Source organism: Nuphar pumila, chromosome 13 (genome assembly GCF_984573655.1).
Source record: "Nuphar pumila chromosome 13, dmNupPumi1.hap1.1, whole genome shotgun sequence".
NCBI classification, from domain to species: Eukaryota; Viridiplantae; Streptophyta; class Magnoliopsida; order Nymphaeales; family Nymphaeaceae; genus Nuphar; species Nuphar pumila.
In genome coordinates this window covers 26,251,046-26,257,500 of record NC_143261.1, presented here as the reverse complement: position 1 = coordinate 26,257,500, position 6,455 = coordinate 26,251,046, and positions in this window count along the sequence as shown.

Genomic DNA, 6,455 nt, shown 5'->3' with positions numbered 1-6,455 from the left:
ACCACCATGGTGCCCAAACCTGACCAATTACCAACAAACATGAAGTCCACTTATGGGTATCAATCTTTCTATTGAGCCTTGTTTAGGATAGTTTTTGTTTATTGCTAATAAAAAGAAATTGGGTTTATAAGTAGCTTTAAAAAAAATAAAAACAGCATCTTTTGTTATTTGACCATAAACTCATTTGATAAAACAAGTGGTCAGAATTGCCACAGAGAGCTTTGCACGCTTGGCTAGGTGTGGGTTGGCATAAAGTGTTCAAGTTGAAGAATGTTGTGAGTTTGATGTCCATTGTCGCGAGGTCGAGGTCGAAGTCAATGAAAAACTATCATGAGTCCGGGAAAAGAAGTATTCATGGAGTTTTACTCTTGTCTGGTAGGAAGAATCTAGTGTACGTCACCTTGTGTTGGGATGTTGCAGGTTCAAAACCCAATGGTATAGTTGTGTAACTGGTAAGGGTCTGCCTAACCCCAGCTTGCCTTTAAAAAAGGAAATACTCATCGAGTTTTACATTGCGACAGTGGTTTCTCTCCATTATCTCAAAAAAATTAGAATTGCATGTTGGACATTGAGTAACATGCATGACAAAGCATCGTCGGTGAGAGGTGGTGGTTGCAATATTGGGTGTGGTTGTGGACGTGGAAATGGGGTCGCCAGTGCTGTCAGTATCAGTGAGTATTGTAATGGCCCAAACGATTTCAAATAAAAAACACAAGAATTTTTTTTATAAGGTTGAATCTATTTTTTTCTTTTTTTTGTTTTTTTTTCTAAAATGTAATAATGCAACAGTCTTATCAACAAACCTGTTTCAACCGTAACAAGTATTAGACGGCTCGCCTGATCACAAGCGCAAGTGTGCCTTAGCCTCCTAGTAATAGATTCAGTACAAAACCATCCATTAACGAATCTGATTAAACTATTACATAAAAAAATTTATTAATATATCAAGTTTTTCATCATTGGCTTTGCTTTAATCGAATCAAGCTCTAGGGAGTCAGCCTGTGCATGCACCGGCGTTTAGTAGCTTCTTAGAACAAGGTTCAAAGTTAAAGCATCCAAATGATAAAATCTTTATGTTATTATTAGGTGAGTAAACATAGCAGAAAAATAATTATTTTTTTAAAATCAATTTTATAAATTGATTTCTTGGTTAAATCTCCAGGCACGTTACATTAAGAGACTACTACCATCACATATCCGAATAGACATTGACTATGCACAAAGTAACTGAAATTCAGAATTTAACTAATAATCAAATGTCCAATTAAATAGTTCTTTAACAATTCAGAAAGTATTAAAATTCAAATAAAATAAGAAACCCTTGGAATCATCGAAAACATTAGTATCTACAACCTCCTTCAACTTCCTGCACTCGCTCTGGCCATCACATGTCTCCTGAAAAATGTTTTATTTTAAAAGAATGAGACTTTAAAAAGTCCTAGTAAAACTCACATAGCTAATGAAATATACAACAAATAAAGCTTGCATGATATATGTATCTTAGAATTTTGCATCAACTATCAATAAGGAAAATATGAAATAACAATCTTAAATATGCTAACATCTAACTCCAGATGATAACAAAACATATTGCAATGAGCATGAATTCACCAACTTTCAGGAACAACAATAATTTGTAGTAATATAAAATAAAATAAAGCAAAGTACAGTAAAGTAATGTGAGCAAGCAATTTATGTTTCATCTTGAATTTCTTGATCTATTTGGGTATGACATAGACCAACCCAAAATAGGGTGACTATCTCGGATATTTATTATACTATGTATTTTATCATGCCAGAGTAGCCCCCCGAGTCGTATCCCTCAAGGATGGAGCCCAAAAACTGTGAGAGAAAATGACTGCTTCAAGAGAACTCTACTCGGGGGCGTGACACCAATGTCACAACAATGATCATGATCACTCACTTCTGCTCTCATACATTCAAATCATTGCATCATTTTTATATAGATTCATAATTCTTATAAATAATAGGTCAAATCATATTTGGTCATTCAAGCGTGAAATACATGCACATAATTTTTAAGTAAATCGGTTAGATATTTATGATACATAGGTGTGATAAATTTGAATCAGACAATCATAATGCAATCATTTGCAACAAAACTATATAGGAAGCATCATTAACCTAATAAGTCAACCTAGTCATTTGTAAGCATAATATATCATTCACCTATATGCTAACATAAGCGTCACAATCATAATCTCATATCAAGATCTAAAATCAATAAGGATCTGATTATCACATTTGAGTTCAACATATAATCATGCTACAACTGAAAAGTCAAATCTATAGATTCATAACTAGCTATATCAATCAGCTCAGAAGATCATCATCATTTATCACAACATTTCATTTATTTATAATAAATACTTACAATATCTACACTGAATCACCTGGTTTGAAAAATGTACGACCTCACAAGGAGTTACTGCTCTAGATGGATGGTTTGTCTGGTCTTGGACAATGTACTTCCTCACAGAAATATACCGTCTTCGCTAGCTACCCGTTCTTTGATAATGCACTTCCTCATAAGGACTTACCGCTCTAGCGTATTACATAATTTTGTTATATACACCCTCACAGAGAATCCTTTAAGGACAGTTCTTCAACGAGTATCATATCCAGTGAAAACTATTGTCATACATGCATCAATACAATTGACCACTTTCAGGGTCTAAAGCCACCAACACGGGCATAAGCATGTATAAATCAATAAGTATCACATCATACATCACTTCATATGGTACTAAAATCATAAAATCATACATTTAACCAAATAAGGTTTCATAAACCATAGTTTATTATTGAACTTAGACATTTATCGCATGCATTCATAATTTCATATCACGTGGCATTTAAATCATATTATACAGAAGAATAGTATCCTACACATCAATCATCGCCACAAGAAACATTGTATTTTCATAAATTGAACCTTGAAGCATACGTAAACAAAACACGAGTTCTATGCATGCATACGTGAACATGCATATTTCATAATATGAAGCAACTAAACCTCAACATACGTAACTCCTACGTAGTTTGAGTTATGCACACAAGATGAAAGTCATATATACATTATTTTACTACATAAATCAATATATCACCTTAGATATAATTGCATAAGAAAGGTACGTCAAAATCTTATTGACCATCTCAGCATACATTATACACATATATTTCTCAAACAAACAAGACATATGAGTCCAAACAATTTATATCGCATTTAAGTATGCCTTTAGAATCAATTAGAATAATATATTTGTAGGACAATACAAAAAGAGTTATGTATTACACATACGATTCACATAAACATCACAATCAGATCTTATCATATGTTTATCGCATTAATCATGGCGCAATATGATATATAGTCACTGATAATATTCAATACATGTCAAAAATATGTTAAAATCATAAGTCTCTAACATGTTGCTAATTAAAAACAAGTATAAGTTGCTAAAACAAATTTGAATATTTGGTAACCCACTTTTATAAAATCTGTCAAGAATAGCAGAACATTGATAAAATCATGATAATTTTATTATGGTTACATGTACTTGTCAAAAATACAACTCAATAAACTGTTCATAAAATAAATAAATACATAAATAATTAAAAATCATTTACAAAACCCTGTCCTGACATAGTTTTGATCTAGAATCTGTAATCTACAAGATTTTAATCAGATTAAAGTATTTTTTAATTTTTTTCTAGAATGTTTTTGACAAAAACCTTTTTATACAGTCTGATATTAGGTATTGAGACTCACCCAAAATTTTTATAAAATATTTAGAGTTATTTTTCATAGGCGTTTATAATGTTTATCAAAGATGAGTCGAAATCATCTTGTAAATAAAGCCAGAAATTGAGGCTCTATTAAAATAGGCATATCTACATCTATAAAGGTTCAACATGAGCGAAACAAGATTCTAAATTCAAGATAAATATGTGTAAAAGAGCGTAGTATTTTTATTTAGATTTTTTAGACTGGTATTCATAGAGTTATCGATTTGTTTCCGAAATTAGTAAGAAAAAATTTATCAGACATCATAGCTTTAGGTTTCTCAGAAAATGATTTTGTAAAAGCCCTTTTTAAGTTTATAAAACCTTTAGCATCTGATTATTTTTTGTTTAATCTAACTTAATACAGGTTAATACATGAATAATATCATAAATAATCATATTATGATTAAATCTAATATAAAATAATAACAAAACCCTAATTTCACACGTTTCTCAAAATCATTTTTAGGAAAAACTCATTATTTGAGATTTTCAATCCAAGAAACGAATTCTTCAACCATGAAATCATAAAGAACAGATCAAGAATATATTAAAAGTTGATGGAAATCCAAATAATCAAAACATACATGCTCTAAGTATATACAAAACATTGGCTATGTAAATCTTACCTGTCTACGATCAATTTTCACGGTTCGAACGCAGAAACGAATAATTTGACTCCTATTCTATCACCACCCAATGACTAAGTGCAGATTTAATGGCTGAATAAGAGTTCTCTAAGGCTCTTACACGTTTTGAAGGAGAGAGAAAACCCAAGACAAAAAGAAAAAAAAGAGAAAAAAAAGAGAGAGAACTAACCTTGTTCATCCTTCTCATGAGCGCCTCTATTTATAGATGAGCTTAGATAAGAGTCTCATCTCTAATATAAGAAGTTATTATTTATTAATTTATTTTATTAATAAAATAAAAAATAAATTATTAGACCTAATTAATTAAATTTTGAAATTACTTAAGCTAAAAAAGAAAAGTAGAGGCTTTTTACCTTGGCTTTGGCTCTAGTGACATGGTAACCTTCTGAGAAGTTTACAGACCCAAAGACTCATCCGAATTTGACGTTTAAATAGTCATTTTGATAGCCCTCAAAATGTAGATTATTGTGGTGGTTTTAGATTTAATCGTAAATGTATGAATTGATAAAAAATTTAGTCGATATTGAAAAATATTAATTTTTGACTTATAATTAGGCATGAACTTCGATCGAGGATAAAATGCTCAAATTAATACCAATTTGGGCATGTAAATAGGCGATTTTGATGCCCTTAAAATGAGAAACATCAAGATCAACTCTGATTTAATAAACAAGCTATTGATTGGCCAAAAATTTTGTTGAAACAATAATGATGTTGTTTAGAGCGTCCTATACTATGGGTCCAATCCAATGACACTAGATCAAAATCCAAAATTTATAATATAAAAATATACAAATGATTTACTTTCTTGTTTAGTCTACATATTTTAGTTTTTTTAATTATTCTTGAAATATTCTTCATAACTTAAGACAAAAATTCATAATTACTTAAAATCAAGAAAATCAAAAAAATCAAGAATTCATTATTATAGTCATGAATGCATCAATAATTCACCATTTATTTATTTTAATTTTCAAGAAAAAATCTCAGGTTTTACAAGTATGGGCTATGTATCATATCGCCAAAAAATGATACGATACTGACCTGAATTGGATATTTTTTAATAAATATAAAAATAGCTTAAAATTAATTTTAAATCTTATTTTAATAGATATTATTTCTTGGTCGATTTAGAACAATTCACTTAAGAATCAGTATAGGCCGATTCACCTAAATTGTTGGCCAATCGATTGACTCTGTAGAATTCTGCACTAAAAAATAATAAATAACAAAATCATTGACACCCGTAAGAGTAGGGTTTGCAGGCTGTCTTTAGATGGGCATTTATAATAACTAATAAAAGCATTGACATCTTTAGATAATAAAAATCTATTGGTTTTAGAAGAGGCTGTTTTATTTATTTATATTAGAATTTATAAATAATAAATAAAACATAATTAAACATTAAAAATCATGCATTTTAAACATAAATAAAAGTGTCTTATTTATAACCAAAGCGAAACACTACCTTTGAGAGTAGGGGTGTCAAAGGTTTGCTTTGTAGTCAAGAAAACCAGACCCACATCTGATTTGAGATGATGGTATCAGGTCTAGACCCAAGTCTAATAGAACCCACCATAAGAGAAACCATACCCAGATCCTATAAGGATTACATGAACCAGATCCAACTCGGACCATACCCAATAAAATAATATTTCTTACCATTTTTTGCATTATAAATTTCCAGATCTTAATTGGAACTCGGGTCGGGCCAAGGTCTGGTATGAAATTTCACAAACCATACCTAACTCCATATATTAATTAGACCCATGTCCACTCCGGATTTGTCTTTGATTTCCCAAGTTGGTGAGGTCGTACCCACTGACCAAGATGTGATTGATTATATGCAAGAAGTCAATTTCCAAGTTAAGAGGAAGCAAGAAAGTTATGCGATTTATAAGTGTAATATATGATAATTTCTTGATTTTTTTTTAATTTATAAAAATAGCAATAAAAATGAATTTTTCATGCAATTGATGTGTCTAGTTATGTTCTTAA